General features: G+C 39.6%; 1 long non-coding RNA gene across 1 annotated transcript; it reads right to left on the bottom strand.

The window, feature by feature from the left end:
* Nucleotides 1-112: 112 nt before the first annotated feature.
* Nucleotides 113-22,430, bottom strand: LOC144375062 (uncharacterized). Its single transcript, XR_013434432.1, has 2 exons — nt 21,954-22,430; nt 113-10,174 (listed from the first exon to the last, which is right to left on the bottom strand). It is a non-coding gene; the product is annotated as an uncharacterized LOC144375062 (long non-coding RNA).
* Nucleotides 22,431-22,457: the final 27 nt, after the last annotated feature.

Here is a 22,457-nt window from a genome sequence, read left to right as displayed (position 1 = left end):
ACTGAGCCACAACCCCAGCCCCTGGTATTTTCTATTAACATTTCTTTTCAAGCCACGTCTTCCTCTAGCACATCTCTCAGTACACAATTGGTTTTAAGGACAAAACAAAAAATAAACATCAGTTGATATTTTATTTGATCAAGTGACACACAGATGTGTAAATATTTCACAAGCTTTGAATGGTTTCTAAAGTAAGAAACAAACTCTCAAGAGCAAGAGAGTGCTGCTGTGGGGACCTTTTTTGTTCTGGTCAGCTGAACTCTATCCAGGTGAAATGGCAATGCGAGAGCCATCAGCAACGTCAGAAACACAGAACTGGAAACCGCTTTTAAAAATAGAAAAGTTTTCATCTGCTTTTCTGTCAGTAAATGAATGTGTAGGCAGAACTTGGAATAACTGGAGAGAAAGTGCAGCACTCTGGGGTGGGGAATGGAAAATGTTGAAGAGAGGCTCAGTGAGGGGGAGGAATGAGTAACAATTTTTCTGTACAACACACAGCGCATCTCATCCAGGGATTCCAGGGGCCTTCATAAATTGCATGTTAGCTTTGGGAAAGCTGTTCAACTGTGCAGGACACAGTGACGCTGGTATAATTCCATTTTTTTTGCAGTCCCACAGAGGGTGTCTCCTTTGCAGGGAGGCAAAGCACCCCATAAATTTAAGTGTCAGGAACTACCCTGGAAGTAAGCCCACTTTGGTCAAGCATTTAGTCATTCAGCAGGTGGTTCTGGAGTGCCCATGAAGCTGCAGAGGGACTTCACAGGATATTAGTTCTAGATGCAAAATTATATTCAGTATGGTGAAAACATTTTTAGGCCATTGATTTCTATATGATTTGTAAGCAGTGTTTCAAAGGCATTTTTTTATTGGTTGTTCACAACATTACAAAGCTCTTGACATATCATATTTCATACATTAGATTGAAGTGGGTTATGAACTCCCAATTTTACCCCAAATGCAGATTGCAGAATCACGTCGGTTACACATCCACAATTTTACATAATGCCCAATTAGTAATTGTTGTATTCTGCTACCTTTCCTATCCCCTACTATCCCCCCTCCCCTCCCCTCCCATCTTCTCTCTCTACCCCAGCTACTGTAATTCATTACTCTCCTTGTTTATTTTCCCATTTCCCTCACAACCTCTTATATGTAATTTTGTATAGCAATGAGGGTCTCCCTTCATTTCCATGCAGTTTCCCTTTTCTCTCCCTTTCCCTCCCATCTCATGACTCTGTTTAATGTTAGTCTTTTCTTCCTGCTCTTCCTCGCTCTGTTCATAGTTGCTCTCATTATATCAAAGAAGACATTTGGTAATTGTTTTTTAGGGATTGACTAGCTTCACTAAGCATAATCTGCTCTAGTGCCATCCATTTCCCTGCAAATTCTATCAAAGGCATTTTTAAAGGATTTTTATTCTGTGCCTCATAACTGTTGCAGATGAAATTTTAAGTGCAGAATGGATGATTAGTCTTATTTGCCTCATAAATGTTGTAGCTATTTAGTTTTATCTCTCTTTTTGTTTGTTTGTTTATTAAAACAGTACATGGGAGCTGAGGATGTGGCTCAGTAGTAGAGCATTTGCCTTGCACTGGGTTCGATTTTCAGCACCACATAAAAACAAAGGTGTCCTTCTACAACTAAAATTAAAAAAAAAAAAGTATATGCTAGATCTGGGTGTGGTGGCACACAGTTGTAATCCCAGCAGCTTGGGAGGTTGAGGCAGAAGGATAACAAGTTCAAAGCCAGCCTCAGCAACTTAGTAAGACCCTGTCTCAAAATAAAAAAAAAAAAAGGGCTGTGGATTGGCTCAATTTTTGAGAGCCCCTGGGTTCAATCCTGGTGCAACAACAAAAGAAAAACATAGACTTACATAAAATATGAATTTCTCTCCCCATTCTCTGGCTGTGTAGTCTTCCAAACCCTCATCTGGTTTTTGGATAATTAACAGCATGGATACTATCAGTCTGACAGGGTTTAAATGCATGGCCTCTCTGTTCAGTCTTCACTGGGTAGGCCTTGACAACTTACTTAAACCTTCTTGTGTCCTCTTTGCTCATGTGCAGAATGCATATGGACTATGCCAACTGGGAAAGAAGCAAAGCCGTCCCCAGCCCCTGCTAACTCACTGCTCCCTTGAAAATGCTGGGAATGAGTCACGTTTTCAGGAAATAAGCAGCATGACTCAGAATTCCTAAGGAAGCCTTGGGATCCCTGTGCCCTGGGAAGTTCCCCTGGAGCAGGAGGAGGAACAGGACCTCTCCCACAGATGACTATCCCCCTTGCCCTCCCAGTGCAGACTCTGCCAGAAAAAGTGAGCTGGCAGGCCGGATGTGGTAGTCCAAGTCTATTCTTCTTCCCTGCCCCAGACCCTAGGGAGACACAAATATTTAAAAAATGCATATCAATGCTTTATGTCAAGATGATTCTGTTCAGCCTGAGAAAAGCCACTCCTAAATACAGATTTGGTGGAACTACTTTACTCAATAAGAAACTTGCAAGCATTTGCTGGATCCATATTTCACCCAAAGTTCACACACCTTCTCTGAGCTTTTTTTCCCCCTTTCTCCTCTCAGGCTCTCTATTTTGAGATGGCCTCACTAAATTGTTGGGGTTCTCACTAAGTTGCTGAGGATGCTCTTGAAATTAAGATCCTCCTGCCTCAGCATCACAAGTCACTGGGATTGCAAGGTGACTGGGTGGTCTCTAAAGTTGTTTTCTCCTGATGATTGATAATGAACTGCTCATGAAACTGAAATCAGGGGGAAATCAAATAATGGTGGTACACAGTGATTTTTATAAGTGAAAGAAGTGGCTGCCAGATGGCAGAACAAAGTGCAGGACAGTGGAAAATGAATAAAGTAATTTTCATGGAAAAAATATACTGAAATAATGACTAATGGTTGTGACATGCTTTTGTGAACTGTGAGCCTAAAATTCAGGAAGCAAATGGTAATCTTGACCATAACACAGAGGCAGGAAATGAAGTGTATTTTTGGTTGAATCAGACTTGGGGAAGGAGCTTAGTCCGTGTGGTTTCTGATTAGGTGCAGCTGTGCCTGGCTCTCAATTTTTCTCACAAAGAGCCACAATGAGCTGCATTATGTTGCACTTAAAATACCTACTCCCTATCAAGTAAAAACTAAGTCCTCTCACAGTCCCAGCACTGGCCAGCCTCTCTAGAAGGCCAGACTGTACATAGCCCCAGCTGAGGGGAAATGCACCTGGTCATTCCTTACCTACCCTCTGGCCACGGTACCCTGGACTAGAAGCAGGCACCTGATTTCAGACCAGCTAACAAGAGGGCTGGCTGGGAGCTTGTGAAGTGAGGGGCAGTGATGAGCTGTAACCCTGATGCCCAGTGAAACTCAGAACTGCTCACATTATCACAGAAGGAACACACGGTTTGTCAACAAAGTTGCTTTACAAATGGCAAGATAGATATGAAGTTAGAATAGTCTAAATTGTCGTATTGTGCAAAAAGGCCTAGAAGTGGCATGGAGGTGCTTGAGGACTGCTGTGGAGGCTGCTATTCCTGCAGAGGAGGGCCCACCCTCCCTGCTTCAGCCTTGTGTCCTTGTTAAGCCTTCTGTTGTCCATTCCCACATAACAAATCACCCCAAGACAAGATGTGGTTTCTAATTTTCACGTGAGTCTCAAGTCTGTCACCCTAGGGTTCTAATGTTATCTGAAGATAACCACTGTGCTAAAAGCAAAGATATCACCTTTCTTGCTTATACCCTAGATGATGTGGATGACCAGAATTTTACATTTTCTCCGAGTATGAAATTCATACAATGGAGCTGGAAGAACTTAAAAGATTTTAAAGTGATTCCTGAAAAATTAAAAAGTGCTAAGGTATGTACAGTGTGATTTTAAGATATAACGGTAGGGGTGTTAATTCTTTGAAAATTGTTGATCCAATTACTGATATCTTTGCAAATTTCAAAAACTCATGAATATATAACTGGAGACTATCATGCTAAGTGAAATAAGCCAATCCCAAAGGCTGATTGTTCGATATGTGGATGCTGACTCACATTAGGTGGTGAGGAGGGAGGAGTGGAGGTTCGTCAGATTGGACAGAGGGAAGAGAGAGGAAGAGAAAGGGGACGGGAATGGGAAAGACAGTAGAATGAGCATAACTTTACTATGTTCATATGTGAATATACCACTGGTATAACTCCACATTGTGTACAACCACAAGAATAGGAAGTTATACTCCATGTATGTATGATATGTCAAAATACATTCTACTGTCATGTATATAACTAAAAAGAACAAATTAAAAAATTATTTTAAACAACAAAAAACAACTCAGGTATACAGGTATGAAAGTTAAGCATTAGCTCTGTGTTAAATACTGTGCTACAAATGTGGAGTGTATATTCACACAAGAAAAGACCTTTATAGAGAGCTTGTTACACAGTGTTCATATAAACACAGGGTTTAAATATACACACATATACCCAAAAAGAAATTGGTGAAAGACACTGTGGTAGATTGTATTTTCCCCAAATGTATTTCTAGTATTTCCAGTCCCATTTACTCTTCTAGAACTTTGCCAGAGTCCTGATTAAGAGGAAGTCTACACTGTTTTCCTGACCCTGGGCAGGGCTTTGCAACTGCCTCATAGACCAGAATACAGCAGAAGTGATGATGTATGACTTCCAAAGCTAGGTCACAAACCATTCAAGTCTGTCCTCTAGGGCTTTTACATGTAGAACATGAACACTGCTCTGAGGAAATGCAGGCTATGTGTGGGAGCTCCCATGGTAAGAAACTATGGCCCCCAACCCTCAGCCCCAGTCAGCTCCTCACTGACAACAGAGCCAACTCGTCAGGCTTCTGCATGAATCCTTGTGAACTTGAGTCCCACAGCCTCAGATGAACTGCCCCGCCTAAGGTGAGGGTCAGGGGACAAGCCTTACCCACTTTATATTGCCCGACTTGCAGATATGTCACTAAATAAAATAGTGATTATTGTTTTAAACCATTAAATTTTGTAATGGTTATATATCAGTCAATAGTCAGAACTGGTATCAATCAACTATACAGTTTTGGCATGTTTGAAGAACTAAAAAAATTAAAAACATCAAAGGCTAGCAAGACTCCAACTGCAGGGGAGGGAGGTGGCAGTGTCACCCAGGTCCTGCAGGCTGAGGAGGAGTTTGGGTCTATCTGGGTAGCTACTGGAGGTGCTTATCAGGAGAATGACATGGTCATTTAAAATGACTCCTCTGGATGCTGTTGGGTTTTCATAAACCCCATCTCCAAGTCTTACCCGGTGACCAGTCAAGACCATTCAATGCACCAAGAGGGAGTGCAATGAATGGCAACTTAAGGGAAAAATAGCACTTGTTAAAATTTATAATAAAAAGCAATTCAAGATTAAAAAAAAAAAGACAGTAGTTCTTTGGAATTAGCCAATTTAAGCTTAATGTTTTTTAATGTAGTCCTGTGTCAGTTTTTAAAAAGATGAATAGACACATCAAAACCAAAAGAAGAAACCCTTACATTCATAGATAACAGAAAGGCATTTGTTTTCAGTAAAAATATACATCTTCAAAGAACAGTTGCAATCCGAATCTTTCAGCAACCATCAAAAGAACAAAGAGGGTTGTGTCCTCTGAATTGAATATGCTTTTCATCTAAACTGCTGTGCATGGGGAGAGGGTGAACCATGCTGGGAGTTTGACGTATGTAAGGAAAATTATTGGATTGATGAACTGTGAAGACAAAGATATGCTTAAAAGGAGAGCCAATATTTTGGCATTATAAATGAATCTTGAAAGGTGAAGAATTTCATTCCTTTGCAATTAACATACCACAGTATGACTCCTATGTCATACCAGCCCCTGAAAAATTTCATTTCAGACCTACTGTTCACATAAATACAGGATTTAAACATACACACATGTACCCCAAAATGAATTGGTGAAAGACAATGTGGATATTGTATTTTCCCAAAATGTCTGAAACAGTATTTCTAGTCCCAGTTACTCTTCTAGAACTTTGCCAGAATGCTTATCGAGAGGTAGGAATGGGTAGTTTATGTTGAACATATAAAACAGACATGGGCCACAAAATTGATTTTTCCTGCCAAGTAACTGTCAATTAACTTTTTGTCACTGTGAGAAAATATCTGAGGTAAACAACTTACAAGGAGGAAATTTTTATTTTAGCTCACGGTTTCAGAGGTTTTTCAGCTCCATGGTCGGCTGGTTCCATTGTTTATGTGTCTGTGTGAGGCAGAACTTCATGGCAGGAAGCACATGGTGGAAATATAACTACTCACCTCATGGTGTTACGAAGCAGGAAGGGGTGGTGAGGGAGGGAGAAAGACAAAGAAACAGGGACAGAGAGAGGACAAGGTCTTGATATCCCCTTTCAAAGGCATGCACCCAGTGACCTAAATTCTTTCCACTAGGATCCACCTCCCAACAGTGGCACAGGCTGGGGACATAGCTTTTGAAGGATATTCCAGATCCAAACTGTAACATTCTACCCCTGGCCCCCAGAGACTTATGTCCATCTTACAATGCAAAATGCATTCAGTCCGTCTCCAAGAGTCCCCAACGTCTTAACAAACAGATTCAGCCTTGCTCAAAAGTCCAAATCTAGTCTCCTCCCAGATACTATGAGCCCCTGTGAAAACAAAACAAAATAAATTATATACTTCCAACATACAATGGGTGCACAGGATAAACAGTCCTATTTACAAAGGAAGAAAAAGGAAAATAACAAAGAGAAACCTGACCAAAGCAAGAATGAAACCCAGCAGAGCAAACTTAAATTACTGTAGTTCCATGTTTAGCATCTGGGGCACACAGTGGAGGGATGTGGGCCTTTAAGAACTTTGGTAGCTCTGCCCCTATGAACTTGCTGGGTGCAGCCCACAAGGCCACTTGCTTGGGCTGGCTTTGCTTGCTGCCTGTGGCTTCCTTTAGCAGGTGTTCTACATTCCTGGCATCTCTGATATTCTGGAGTCTCCATTGCAGCTTTGTCTTCACTCTCACAGCTTCTTATCATCCTCTCAGGCGCTGCTTGTAGGGACTGCCCCAGTCATACTGCCTGGCTTTATAAACTTTCCTTTGAAATCTTGGTTTTAGACTCCACTACCCCAGAACTCTTGCATACTCCATGTCTGTAAAATCAGCATAGATGGATGATGCCAAGGTCTGCTGCAGGTATGAGCACCAGCCAGGCCTACTGGGACCATGGCTGTAGCAGCCTCTGAGTGGGCGGCTGAACACCAGAAACAAATTCCAGGGAAGCAGTTCCTGAGGCCTTGTGCAATCAGGGTTCCTCCATGGCTGTCTTCTCAAATGAAAGTCTTGGAGCCTAAGGTGGATGTGGTCTTTATTCCTGAAATACACCCAAGGCATCCTTCCTATTATCCCCAGTGCAGAATACTCTGTGTGTGTGTGTGTGTACTGGGGATTGAACTCAGGGGCACTCAACCACTGAGCCACATCCCCAGCCCTATTTGTATTTTATGTAGAGACAGGGTCTCACTGAGCTGCTTAGCACCTTGCTGTTGCTGAGGCTTACTCTGAACTTGCAAACCTCCTGCCTCAGCCTACTGAGCTACAGGCGTGCACCACGATGTCCAGCTTTTCTTTTTAAAAGCACTAATCTCTGCAGCAAATGCACTCTTCTTGGCCACAGTGGACTCCCTTTTTTTGGCCGAACTGTGAGTTTTTAAAATCTTTATACTCTGTTTTTTGCTCCTAATTCTCACTATAAATTTAGCTAAAAGCAAGCTAGAAATAACTCATACCACAGCCCAAATGCTCTGTAGCCTTGAAATTTCCTCTTCCAGGTTAATTAGTCCATGACCTTTCAACTCAGGTTCTCATAAAGTCTCAGGGTCTGGACAAAATGTAAACAAGTTCTATGTCAGCATATTACATGAATGGCCTCTAGCCCAATTCCCAATAGAGCCTTCATTTCCATCTGAAATTTTATCAGTACAGTCTTTACTGTTCACATTCCTCTCAGCATCCTGTCTCCTGATCTCCAACCAGAATCCCCCACTGAGCTCTGCTTACAGAGTTCTAAGCTTTCTGTAGTCGTAGTCTGCTTCTCTGAACGTCTACAAATCAATTCCAAAGGTTTCTGAATCACACTGTCAGATATAATTAAAGCAGTAGCTCCACTCCTGGTATCCTGGTATCCATTTCCTCTGTTAGTCATCTTTCCATTATTGTGCCAAATACCTGAGGTAAGTGACTTAAAAGGAGGAAAGATTTATTTTGGCTTATGCTTTCAGAGGCTCAGTCCATGGTCAGGTGGCTCTGATGTTTTTGGCTCTGTGGTGAAGCACAGGTGGGGAGCAAGTGGCTGAGCAAAGCTGCTCAATTCAAGGTCAGGAAGCAAAGAAAAGAAGGAGCAGAGGTCCTAATGTACCCATTCAAAGGCACATCTCCAATGATCTAACTTCCCTTCAGTAGGCTCCACCTCCTAACATTGATCTATCAATAATGTTCCAGGATGGTGACGGAGTCTGACACATGAGACTCTGGGGGACACTACAAATCTAAACTAGAACATTATAAAAAAGTAAATATAGTAAAAGTCTAAAAATTTTAAGAGTTCTGGCTTGGGAGTAGAGACAGGACTTGCTTCCCCTTGAATTTCTCTGTGACCTTGGGCACATACATGCCTTTACCTACCTAGGCCTAAGGTCCTGAAAGACGAGACTAAACTAGATGATTCCAGCTCAGAGGCCCTCTGATGTTTTCATTCTTTCCCCTTTGCATTTTTTTTTTTTTTTTTTTTTGTGAGGGTGGGTACCAGGGATTGAACTCAGGGGCACTGGCCACTGAGCCACATCCCCAGCCCATTATGTATTTTATTTAGAGGCAGGGTCTCACTAGTTATTTAGGGCCTCACTAAATTGCTGAGGCAATCCCTCTGTCTCAGTCTCCAAAGCCGCTGGGATTATAGGCGTGTGCCATTGCCCAGCTTTCTGTATTTTCTGATAGTAAATAAAGGAGGTAAATAGTATCACATATGACAGAGAGGCTCTTATTATAGAATATTTTATGAAACAAAAACAAAGTTTCAACTTATTATATGAGTCATTTCTCTTCCAGTCTGGAGGCTACCCACTCTTTTCCAATTCATTCATCTGTTTAATATGTTTAGATTTTCATAATCAGTGTTGTGATTATCTATTAAGTGAAGTTATTCCTTTGAAACAATGACTCCAAAACCATTTTATTTTGCTCTTGAACTTGGGAAGGGATCAGCTGTACTGCTCATCTATTTCCAGCTGGACTGGCAGGGCTGGAGAACATGCCCAGCATAGTTTTTCCAAGTGATGGGACAGTGGGGCGCTCCTCTGGGTCTCTCCATGTGCTCTTCCAGCACGCTGACCTCAGTGTGGTCAGACTTCTAACAGCTCATCTCAGGGTTCCCTGAAACAGTGTTACAAAAGACAGAAGAGGAAACTACCAATGCATTAAGTAAGGTTTGGGTCAGAAACAGGCACAGTGCCACTTCTGTTTTATTCTATTGGTTAAAATTGCCACAAAAGATTCCTAGATTCAAGAGGAAGAAACACAGATCCAATTGTCAGTGGAAAGAATGTAAAAGAGTTTGTGGCTATCTTAAATCTTCCTGAAAGTTGGCTGCTATACTGATAACACATTTTATTTACTGAGAGGTTACTATTCTTGGGCAGAGTATCTCACTTAACCTTTTTAATAACTATATAGTCATTTTTTATTATCCCCATTTTACAGATGAGGAAACTGAGACAAAGAGAGGCTATATTACTGGCCCAAGACTACCCAGCTACATGTAAGCTAGGGTTTGAACTTGGGCAGACTGTACATGAGAAATCAATGAATTAACTAGGCTATTTATTTTCATAAATTCTTACAACAGTTTAGGGAAAAAAGTATTTTGTAAAACAAAAACAAAGTTTTAATATATTATATGAGTCATTATTATAGAATCATCAAAGCATATTACGAGCATTATGCAAGGAGGTAGCCTTTCCATATTTTCTCAGGTGGGGATGGTCCCAGCTGCCATTTTGCCATGGTTAAGTCATGCGTCACGCCTAGAGGTTAGTAAAAGACTGCTCAAGTGCATTTGCCACCAGAATCTGTTGGCTTCTCTGGGTATAAATCTTGCAAATGATATAAAAGTCTCCAAGTAGCTGTAAAAAAAAAAAAAAAAAGAGTACCAGGGCCTAGGATATAATTGGATTGGTATGATAAAGAAAACAACTGAAGGGAATATTTTAGAGAGAATACAAGTTACACTGGCACATTCATGGTTGCTATCTCCTGTAGAGAGGTGACAGATGGCGCAACTAACAAATCCCTGGTCTGCATGGAACACTTGTGCTGGCTCCTTGGATGGCTATTACCTGGTTAATGAAAGGAGTGTCTCCTTTCAGCACCTGTTACCTGAGCAATGCCATGCTGCCCCCCAGAGATAAGCAGCATGGCATTGCTCAGGTAACAGGTATTTGGGTGCCAAAGTGATCAGCACCAAGATGCTCTTGTCAGGCGCTCAAGTACAGCCTCCGTATACACAGCCCACTTTTTACCTTGCCCACCTGCTAGCAAGCATCACTTTTTAACCCGATATTCAGATCACATTTTTTATTTCCTTTTTGCAGTACTCTGAACTGAACCCAGGGGCATAGTACCATTGAGCTACATCCCCAGACTTTTTTATTTTGAAACAGGATTTCACCAAGTTGTCCAGGCTGGCCTAGAACTTGTGATCCTCCTACCTCAGCCTCCCAAGTCACTGGGATTACAGGTGAGACACTGTGCCCAGCTCAGATGGCATTTTATGGAAGTCAAGCCACTTTAATCCCCAGTCTCCTAACTGTCCACAGTGCTCTACACATGTAGAAACTGAGCTCAGTCCTTCCACCTTACAAGTTACCTCGTACCTTTAGCTTTCCCTGACCCAGTTGGGAATACCAACTGCTCTGCAGCCTGCACTCAAGGCATCCTCTAGGATGGCTTATTGAGTCCTTGCTGTGTCTCACTTTTTCCTGAACACTTTTGGCTGTCAACTTATCTAGTCCTCCCTAGGACCATGGAGTACCCCCATCCACATCTGATGGCTTGATAAAGAGCTTAGAGAGGTTAGGGAATTTTCCATTAGTCTTGCCTGCTTCTATAATCCATGAATTTGGTCACACAGCTTTGCTGCCCTCAGCCCCAGCACAAAACATGTACTGTCTCCAAGTCTAGTTCCCCATCAGGCAGTTGAACCCCAACAGGGCTGGGCCTAGTGCCAGGCAAGATTCCCAACACCTAAGGTTGAGGACATCTCCAGGGCTGCATGGTCTAAGAATTCTAATGCAGATTAAGTCGATGTGTCTTACACAACTCCTACTCTAGGAAGCATAACTGATCCAGGTTTCCACTGCTGTAGTTTGAAATCCATCACTGTGCTTACAATGGGACCATGCCACATAGGCTGCTTTTCATCAATGACTGAACAGCAGGGATGTGAAGACAGATTCATTCCTGGGAAAGAAGGCACTCAAGGTCAGTAGCCCCCTTGGCTCAAGAAGTCCCAGGTGCTGTGTTAAACCTTTGGGCTGGGTGTGGTGGCATATGCCTGTAACCCCAGCAGCTCGGGAGGCTGAGGCAGGAGAATCTCAAGTTCAAAGCCAGCTTTGGCAACTTAGCGAGGCCCTAAGCAACCCAGTAAGATCCTGTCTCTAAATAAATATTTAAAAAAAGGACTGGGACCAATATCCCTGATGAACACAGATGCAAAAATTCTCAATAAAATTCTGGCAAATTACATACAAAAACATATTAAAAAGATAGTGCACCATGATCAAGTGTGACTCATCCCAGGGATGTGGGGTTGGTTCAGCATACAGAAATTAATAAATGTAATTCATCATATCAACAGACTTAAAAACAAGAATCATATGATCATCTCAATAGATGCAGAAAAATGCAGAAAAAGCATTTGACAAAACACAGCACACCTTCAACAAAAAAACCAAAACCTGGGAATCAATCTAACAAAAGAGGTGAAGACCTCTACAATGAAACTACAGAACATTAAAGAAAGAAATTGAGGAAAATCTCAGAAGTTGGAAAGATATCCCATGACCCTGGATAGGCAGAATTAATATGTCAAATGGCCATACTACCAAAAGTGTTATACAGATTTAATGTCACTTCTATTAAAATCCCAATGACATTCTTCATAGAAATAGAAAAAGCAATCATGAAATTTATTTGGAAAAATAAGAGACCCAGAATAGATAAAGCAATCCTTAGCAAGAAAAGTGAAGCGGGAAGCATCCCAATACCAGAACTTAAACTATACTACAGAGCTATAGTAACAAAATGGCATGATATTGGCACCAAAATAGACTTGTAGACCAATGGTACAGAATAGAGGACACAGAGACTAACCTACATAAATACGGTTATCTCATACTAAGCAAGGGTGCCAAAAACATTCATTGGAAAAAAGTCTACTCAACAAATGGTGCTGGCAAAACTGGAAATCCATATGAAGCAAAATGAAATCAAACCTCTATCTCTCACCCTGCACAAAAATCAATTCAAAGTGAATCAAAGACTTAGGCACCAGAACAGAAACACTGTGCCTAATAGAAGAAAAAATAGGCCCAAATCTTCAATACATCAGCCTAGGATCTGACTTCCTTAAAAAGACCCCTAAAGTGCAATAAGTAAAATCAAGAATCAATAAATGGGATGGATTCAAGTTAAAAAGCTTCTTCTGAGCAAAGGAAACAAAAACCTGAGGAGAGAGCCTACATACTAGGAGAAAATCTTTACCACTTGTACCTCCAATAAAGCATTAATCTCTAGGATATATAGGCAAGTGCTGTACCACTGAGCACTCCATCACGTGTGAGACCCTGGGTTCAATCCTCAGCACCACATAAAAATTAATAAAAAATAAAGGTATTGTGTCCAACTACAACTAAAAAAAATATATTTTTTAAAAGAACTCAAAAAACTTAACACCACAAAAACAAATAACCCAATCAATAAATGGGCTAAGGAACAGACACTTCACAGAAGAAATACAATTGATCAACAAATATATGAAAAAGTGTTCAACATCTCTAGCAATTAGAGAAATGCAAATCAAACCTACTCTAAGATTTCATCTCACTCCTGTCAGAATAGCAATCATCAAGAATACAGGCAACAATAAATGTTGGTGAGGATGTGAGGAAAAAGGTACACTCATACATTGCTGGTGGGACTGCAAATTGGTGCAACTACTATGGAAAGCAGTATGGAGATTCCTCAGAAAATTGGGAATAGAACCACCATTTGACCCAGCTCTCCCACTCCTTGGTTTATACCTAAAGGACTTAAAATCAGCATACTATAGTGACTCAGCCACATCAATATTTATAGCAGCTCAATTCACAATAGCTAGACTATGAGACCAACTAGGTGTCCCTCAGTAGATGAATGGATAAAGAAAATGTGGTACATATACTCAAAGGAATATTACTTAGCTTTAAAGAAGAGTAAAATTATGGCATTTGCCAGTAAATAGTTGGAATTGGAGAAAATCATGCTAAGCGAAATAAGCCAATCACACAAAACCAAAGGCTGATTGTTTTCTCTAATATGTGAATGTTAATTCACAATAAGGCGGGGGGGGGGGGAGGGGGCTCTAAGGAAGAATAGTGTTATCTTAGATTAGGTAGAGGGAAGTGATGAAAGGGAAGGGGAGGGGATGTGAGGATAGGAAAGATAGTAGAATGAAACAGACATTATTACTGTACGTATATATGTGACTACATGAATCATGGGAAGGATAAAGTACAATAATGAACCAACATGATTCTACAACATGTACACTCAGAAAAATAAGGTATTATATCCCATCTATGTATATCAAAGTGCATAAATGCATTTTACTGTCATATATAACTAATTAAAACAAATAAAATTAATTTTAAAAAAGTAAGTAATGAAGGAAGAAAGAAAAAAAAAGGGCTGGGATGTGGCTCAGGGGTTAAGCACCCTGGGTTTAATCCCCAGAAACAACAACAACAAAAAGATCAACCATAGGTCCCTATCACTTTGAGGTTAGACTTGCATTGTGGTTTAACAGCTTCTCAGGCATCACTGCTTCCACAATCCCTATCTCCTTTCACACAGGCATTTCCTCTGTTCAAATTCTTGCAGTTTTAATCCTATCTTGACATTTTTTTGGAGGACCCAGATTAATGCTATAGGTATGTCAATCTTTGTGTGGTTGTCATAATGACAGAGACTAGTTCTACTCCCTTGGAGGCCATGCAGATGAGGGAATAGAATTTCACAGCAGCAAAGTCCTTTCTGAGCTGCCCTTCAAGAATGCTTTCCATGTGCCAGGTCCTTTTTATGTAGTCTTTCTTTCATTCTCCATGACCCTGGGATGCATATACAATCGATCTCATTGAACAAATGGGGCATTTGAGGTTGGGGGGGGCAGTTAAATTACTTGCCTGAAGGTCATTAAGTGGCAGTCAGAAAGTGGCAGAGGTTCAGATTCTAGGCTGTTCATTATCATACTTTATTCTTCCCATAATTCAATGGATTATGTAAGAATAATTATAGCTACCTAGCAGCTCAAGAGGCTGAGACAAAGGACCACAAGTTCAAAGTCAGTCTCGGCAACAGTGAGGTGCCAAAAAACTAAGTGAGACCCTGTCTCTAAATAAAATGCAAAATAGGGCTGGGGATGTGGCTCAGGGTTTGAGTGCCCCTGAGTTCAATCCCTAGTACCAAAAAAAAAAAAAAAAAAAAAAAAAAAAGAAAATTGCTAACAGTTGCTGTGTGCATATTACATGCTGGATACCTCCAATATGTCTTTTCATTGAATTCTTAATCACAACCCGAGAGAGTATTGTAGAATACTATGGTGGAGGAGTATTGTTTCACAGCCAAGAAAACTGGTAGACAGAAATCAAAAGGTTTGTCCAGGTTCACTCAGCTGGGAGGTGAAGAAGTCAGAATTCCTGCTGGGCAGTCTGGCTTCCACTCATCATAACACTGTCAAAGCCATTTGAAAAGGTGATTGCTGTAGCTGCTGTTTATGTAATTCTGCTTTCGTATGCTGCTACTCAGGAAAGGAAGGACTTTCAACCTGGGAAACTAACCTTTCCCTGATTTCCTAGCCAGATTTGGTTCTAGTCTTGCTTTTGAACACAGGATCTTCTGATTTCCCACAATTTAAACCCATATAACAGCCTATGTATCCAGTATCTCAAAATGGAACAGCAGGAAGTTATTAAGCACCATGCTTATTTACTATTTTGTGTTTATACAAATGTATATTGTGATACTGACATGACCATAGGTATGTTCTGTGTTGACACAAAAAATTATAATAGAGCAAGTAAAAATAATGTTATACCACATCCTCACAGACATTTATTATTGCCTGTATTCCTGATGATTGCCATTCTGACAGGAGTGAGATGAAATCTTAGTTTTGATTTGCATTTCTCTAATTGCTAGAGAAGTTGAACACTTTTTCATATATTTGTTGATCAATTGTATTTCTTCTTCTGTGAAGTGTCTGTTCAGTTCCTTAGCCCATTTATTGATTGGGTTATTTGTTTTTGTGGTGTTAAGTTTTTTGAGCTCTTTATATATCCTAGAGATTAATGCTTTATCAGAGATGCATGTGGTAAAGATTTTCTCCCAATTTGTAGGCTCTCTCCTCATGTTATCGACTGTTTCCTTTGCTCAGAAGAAGCTTTTTAATTTGAATCCCATTTATTGATTCTTGCTTTTATTTCTTGTGCTTTAGGAGTCTTGTTAAGGAAGTCAGATTCTAGACCAATGTGTTGAAGATTTGGGCCTATTTTTTCTTCTATTAGGCGCACTCATACATTGCTGGTGGGACTGCAAATTGGTGCAACTACTATGGAAAGCAGTATGGAGATTTCTCAGAAAATTGGGAATGGAACCACCATTTGACCCAGCTATCCCACTCCTTGGTTTACACCCAAAGGACTTAAAATCAGCATACCATAGTGACACCAGCCACATCAATGTTTATAGCTGCTCAATTCACAATAGCCGGACTATGGAACCAACCTAGGTGTTCCTCAATAGATGAATGGATAATATCTTCTTATTTCCTCAATCTATAGTGATTCCCTTTTTATCCACAGGGGATATATTCCAATGTCCCCAATGGGTCTGAAACAGTAGATAATACTGAACCTCATTTTTTTCCCCCCTATATTTACATATCTATAATTAAGTTATAAATCAGATGCAGTAAGAAATTTACAACTAATGAAATAGAACAATTACAACCTACTGAAATAAAAGTTATATGAATGTACTCTCTCAAAATATTGTTAATCTTAGCATATGATTCCCCCCTTTTCTAGTTCTGTTAAAAACTGACTCTTTTGCTCAGAGGAAGCCCACAATCTCTTTGGCATATCTGAATTGCTACCATCGATGCTCTTTGTGCTTTGAGGCCATTATTTAGTAAAATAAAGGTTACTTGAATACAGGTTTACAGGAACTGATTTGATCACCATGATGGCTTTCAGGTAACAAAAGGTAGGCAGTGCACACTGCATGGAAAGGGTTGGTAAGAGATTTCACCACTACTTAAGAAATAGTACAGTTTGAAACTTACGAATTATTTCTGAGATTTTCCATTTAATACATTTGTCCCTAAGTAGAACTGCAAATAAGGAGGACTGCTGTATATCTTCTTTGGTAAAGTGTCTGTTATAGTGTTTAGTTCCATTTTCTAAAATGGGTTGAGTTATTGAGTTTTAAGCATTCTTCATATATTTTGGATAACAGTTTTCTACTATTCCTTTTTTTTTGCAAATATTTTTTCCCAATTCATGACTTATCTTTCATTCTCTTACATTATCTTTTGTAGAGCATAATTTTAAAATCTTAATGCAGTCCAGCTTATCAATTCTTTATGGATTGTGTCTTGTCATAACCAAACCTAATGTCATATAGGATTTTTTTGTTATCTTCTGATTTGTAGTTTTGCATTTGCATCTGTGACATATTTTGAATCATGTTTCATGAAGTTTTTCTAGTCATTTTGTTTTGCAGGTAAGTGTTCAGTTGTTCCAGCACCATTTGTTGACATGTCTACCTTTGTTCTACTATATTAAAGAGCTTTACTTCTTTGCTCCAGATTAGTTGGCTATACTGTGGGTCTATTTATGGGTTCTTTGTTCCATTTGTCTTTTTTCCTTTCTTTTTGCTAATACCATACTCTGGATTTCTATAGCTTTACAGTATGTTGTGAAGCCAGGTAGTGTTAGTTCTCCAACTTTGTTTTCCTTTATGATACTGGCTATTTTGATCTTTTGCCTCTATGCAAACTTTAGAATCACTTTATTAACAAAATAACTTGCTGGAATTTTTTGTTGGGTTGCACTGAATCTATAAGCAAGTTCAAAGAACTGACATCTTCACAATACTGAATATCTGTGAACATGGACTACTGCTCCACTTGTTTAGTTCTTTGCTTTCTTTCATTGGTTTTGTAATTTACCTCATGTGGTTCTTACACAGGTTAGATTTGTACTTTTCCTTCCCATTTATAGTAGATACAAATGTAAATGATACTGTTTTTAATTTCAAATTCTACTGTTCATTGCTGGTATATGAAATCGAATGACTTGTGGATTAACCTTGCATCCTATAACCCTACTATAAACTCCTGTTGATTCTAGAAGTTTGTCAAGCCTTTCAGATTTTCTACATAGATCAACATGTCGGCTGTAAACAAAGACAGTTTGATTTTTCCCTTCCTAATTTGCATACTTTCTCTTTTCTTTAGTGTCTTTCTTGCATCGTGTACAACTTCCAGGATAGTACTGAAAGGCAGTGGGAGATGGGATGGGACATTCTTGCTTTGTTCTTGGTCTTAGGAAGTTTTGAGGTTCTCACTATTAATATTAGCAGTAGGAATTTTTTCGGGTGGGGGTACTGCAAATTGAACAGGTACATTGTTAGTCCTTTTGAGACAGCATCTTGCTAAATTTGCTGAGGCTAGGCTTAAACTTGTGATCCTCCTGCCTCAGCCTCCTGAATTGTTGGAATTATAGGCATATGCCACCTCATCTCAGCTAGTACAGTGGTAGGATTTTTGAGTTGAAGAAATTCCCCTATTCTCAGTTAACAGATTTTTAAAAAAATTATAAAAATGGGTGCTAGATTTTGTCAAATACTTTTCTTGCATTTATTGATACAGTCATGTGATTTTTTTTCGTCTATTAATGGGATGGATTACATCTTTGATATTTAAATATTGAACTAAACTTGCACACTTGAGATAAAATCCATTTGGTTGTGGTGTTTTAGAAAGTATTATTGACAATTTCTCTAATAGATTTGTTTAATTTTTTTTAATGGATTATACCTTTTGAGGAATTGGTTCATTTAATAATTTAGATTATCAAATTTGTGGGATTAAAAATTGTCACAGAAATCCTTTATTAATGTCCCTGGGCTCTGAGTGGAAGCCCTTTAATTTCTGGTTTAAGTTATATCTTCTTTGTTTTCTTAGGCTGGCTAGAGGATTATTGCTTTCGTCAATCTTTTTTCAAAGTATCTGTGTTATGATTAAATATTGGTTATCCCACAAAAGCTCATTTGTAAGACAATGCAATAAAATTCAGAGAGTAAATGATTAGATAACGAGAGCCATAACCTAATCAATGTACTAATCCCCTGATAGGGAATAACTGGGTGGTAACTGCAATAGATAGGGTGTGGCTGAGGAGGTGGATCAGTGAGGGTGTGCCTTTGGGGTTTACATTTTGTACTCCTGAAGGGAGCTCTTTATACTTCCTGTCAGGTCCGGAGCTGCTTTCCTCCTTCACACCCTTCTGCTATGATGCTCTGCCTCACCTAGGGCCCAGAGCAATAGAGCCAACCATTTATAAACTGTTATCTTTTAAACTATGAGCCCCAGTAAACCTCTCCTCTTCTATTTGTTTTTGTCAGGTCTTTTGGTCATAATGGTGAAAAACCTGACTAAAACAACCAGTTTTGGGTTTCAGTAACTTTCTATAATGAAATTGTTTTTAATTTCACTTATTTCTACTTTTTTTAAAAAAATCTTCTATTTACTTTGGACTTACTTTGTGCTTTTTCTAGGTTCCTAAGTAGATGCTTAGAAAACTTTTTTTTTTTTTTGAGAGAGAGAGGGAGGGAGGGAGGGGGAGAATTTTTTAATATTTATTTTTCAGTTTTTGGTGGACACAGAATCTTTATTTTATTTTTATGTGGTGCTGAGGATCAAACCCAGCGCCCTGCGCATGCCAGGCGAGCGTGCTACCGCTTGAGCCACATCCCCAGCCCAGGAAATTGATTTTAATCCTCCTTATTTTCTAATATATGCATCCAATGCCATGAACTTCTATTTAAGCACTGCTTTTTCAACATCCCACAAATTATGATGAGTTTTTCTGTGATGCTGGGAAGTGAATTCGGAGCCTGTGCATGCTGAATAAGCACTCTACCACTGATATATACCCCCAGCACTCAATTCAATTATTTTAAAATTTCAGGATTTCTTCCTTGTCACTTGTTGTATTTAGAAATGCTATTTAATCTTCAATATTTTGAGCTCTTATTCTCATTTAATTCCATCATGGTCTGAGAGCAGATAGTATATGCTTTCTACCCTTTTAAAATTTGTTAAGGTGTGTTTTATGGCTCAGAATGTGTTTTATGGGAGAATGTTACATGTGAGCTTCAGAACAACATATATTTTGCTACTGTGTTTATAGATGTCCATTAAGTACAGTTGGTGATGAGTTACTGATTTTTATCTCCATTACTGATAAGAGGGATATGGAAATTATAAAAGTATATTCATATATTTCTCCTTGCAGTTGTATTAGGTTTTGAATCACTTTTTTTTTTTAAAGACAAAGTCTTTAAAAAGTCTGAGGTTCAAGTGATATTCCTGCCTCAGCCTGAGTAGCTGGGATTATAGGCCCATGCTACTGGGCCCAGCACATCACACATTTTAATGCTCTGTTGTTAGATGCATTGGCCAATGAATGAGAATGAGAATTTGAATGAGGCACATGAATGAAAGAGAATGGGAATGAGGTACATTTGGGAATCAGACTGTGAAAGAGGTCTAACTTTGTTTTGTTCTCATTAGTGGCTGCTATACTATACCAGGAATATGGGTTGTTGGTTTTCAAAGCTACTACAGAGCTGGAGAGTAAGAGATGTAATTAGTGCAAATTAAAATGCCACAACCATTTTTATAGATATTTAACAGTTTTTTTAAAAAATATTATTTTAGTTGTCAATGGACACTCTATTTAAATATTTCTTCATAGGAAGTGCTGAGGATTGAACCCAGTTCCTCACACATGATAGGCAAGTACTCTATCACTAAGCTATAAACCCAGTCTCTCAAGTTTTTCTTAAATGAATGCTCTTAAGGTTGCTGACAGCCATTAAGGTGCAAGACTTCTGTGAAAGTAGATTCTGAATATCTATATACTTTAGTTGTAGATGGACATAATACCTTTATTTATCTTTATGTGGTGCTGAGGGTGGAACTCAGGGCCCCACACACGTGAGACAAGCACTCTACCATTGAGTCATAACCCTGGCCCAATTCTGAAAATTTTTACCAGTTTATCACTACTTTTGTGGCAAGGCAAAATTTGAGGTCCTTACTCTGTCATTTTCACTGATATCACTGGAAAAACTTCTGACTATTTATAGTGTTTTAGGGTCCTGTTCCTCTTAATCACTAAACTGCAGGCAGCTGAGGTCCTTTTTCCTCCATGTCCTTAACACATACACTGGCTACTCAGGTGCAAGGAGGGACAAAGCTCTCCTCCAGAAGCATCCTCTCCTTGACTTCCTACATTCACATTCTCTTGAATTTCAGCACAAGTAACTTTTCTTTCACATATGCCAAGTCCTGCTGTCTCAGTGACAGAAACTGGTGCTTAAACCACTAAACCAGTCCTCGTTTCTAGTTAAAGGACAAATGATTATTGGGTTAACTTATTATATGCACTTGGGTTAACCTCACTCATAATCCTCAGGTTTGCTTTGGTGAATAAGCTCAGCATCTCATCTGTCCTTTCCTGCTTTTATTAGTCTGTTACTTCAAACACTCTACTTAGCAAAAAATCATTTCATCTTCCATCAGAAATGTGTTTGTGTAATCCTATAATGCATAAACACAAGCCATCGTTTTATCCTCAAGGACCTCTCCCAAACACTAGAACCCAAACAGTTCTCAGTTACTGTCATCTTTCTCTGCCTAACAATCACCTGGAATCATCTTGTCTGTATTCCTGACTGAAATATAAGTGTCCCAAGGGTAGGGACTTTATCTGGCTCATCGTTAGGTTCCCAGGGTATCTCCAGTATATTTAAACAGTGCCTGCCACAGAGCATGTGCTTAAGAAATGTTTATTGAAGGAATAAACAGGCTTCAAAAATGAAAATTTAATTTAAAGAAAGTTTAGAGAAGGGCAAAGAGAGCCAGGTATGGTGGTGCATGCCTATAATTGTAGCAACTTGGGAGGCTGAGGCAAGAAGAAAGTAAGTTCTCAAGGCCAGTCTGGGGAACTTAGCAGGACCCTCAGTGAGGTAGTGAGACTCACTAATAAAAAAATAAAAAGAACTGGGGATGTAGCTCAGTGGTAGAGCACACTTGGGTTTAAATCTCAGTAAGGGGAAAAAGGGTAAAGAGAGAAAGAATTACTATTTTCTCAAATTAACTTTCTCTGTATTTCAGTTCTCATTAAGATAGTAGACAAAATCAAGAGGGGATAACCACAAGGAAATGACAAATAGCACAAAAGAAGAATGAAGCAGAGGGATGGAAGAAATGATCTAGACAGAACATATAATTTTATATTATCAGCATTTTTTGTTTTGTTTGGTCTTAACAAGTAGTCACTGGCCAAACCTTACCATCTTCCTTTAGAGCAGGATCTGCTTTGGAGGGATGGCCACAGTTAAGACACCAGAGAGGGGACTGATGTTACTTTCTTCTGGAGACTGAAGTGGACAAGAGGTCGGTCCTCTACCTTAGGAAAAGAGCAGATTCAACAACTAACTGATCAGTCAGTCCTGCACTGCCAAGAATGATCTTTCCAACTCAAAATACATTTTTGCTATCATGCTTTATATCTGGACCACCCACACTAGAAGAATAGCACAAAAAGGGTAGGAACAGGCACAAAGAAAGACTACCGAGCATGCCCATGAAAAAACTGAAAACAGCAACAAACTGGTTGGCTCAGTTCAGGGGTATGTAAATTGTGGAAACTGAACCCAAACTATCCTCCCCCAAATGGTAAAGAATACTGCCCCACCCCATGGAAACTGGCTTGGCTACATGACTTGCTACGGCCAGCAGTCATCAGCAGAGGTGATGCACACAGAGGTACAAACCATGTTGGTGTGTGGTCAAGC

This window comes from Ictidomys tridecemlineatus, chromosome 2, assembly GCF_052094955.1.
Source record: "Ictidomys tridecemlineatus isolate mIctTri1 chromosome 2, mIctTri1.hap1, whole genome shotgun sequence".
NCBI lineage: Eukaryota > Metazoa > Chordata > Mammalia > Rodentia > Sciuridae > Ictidomys > Ictidomys tridecemlineatus.
This window is presented reverse-complemented; position numbering and strand designations above follow the sequence as displayed.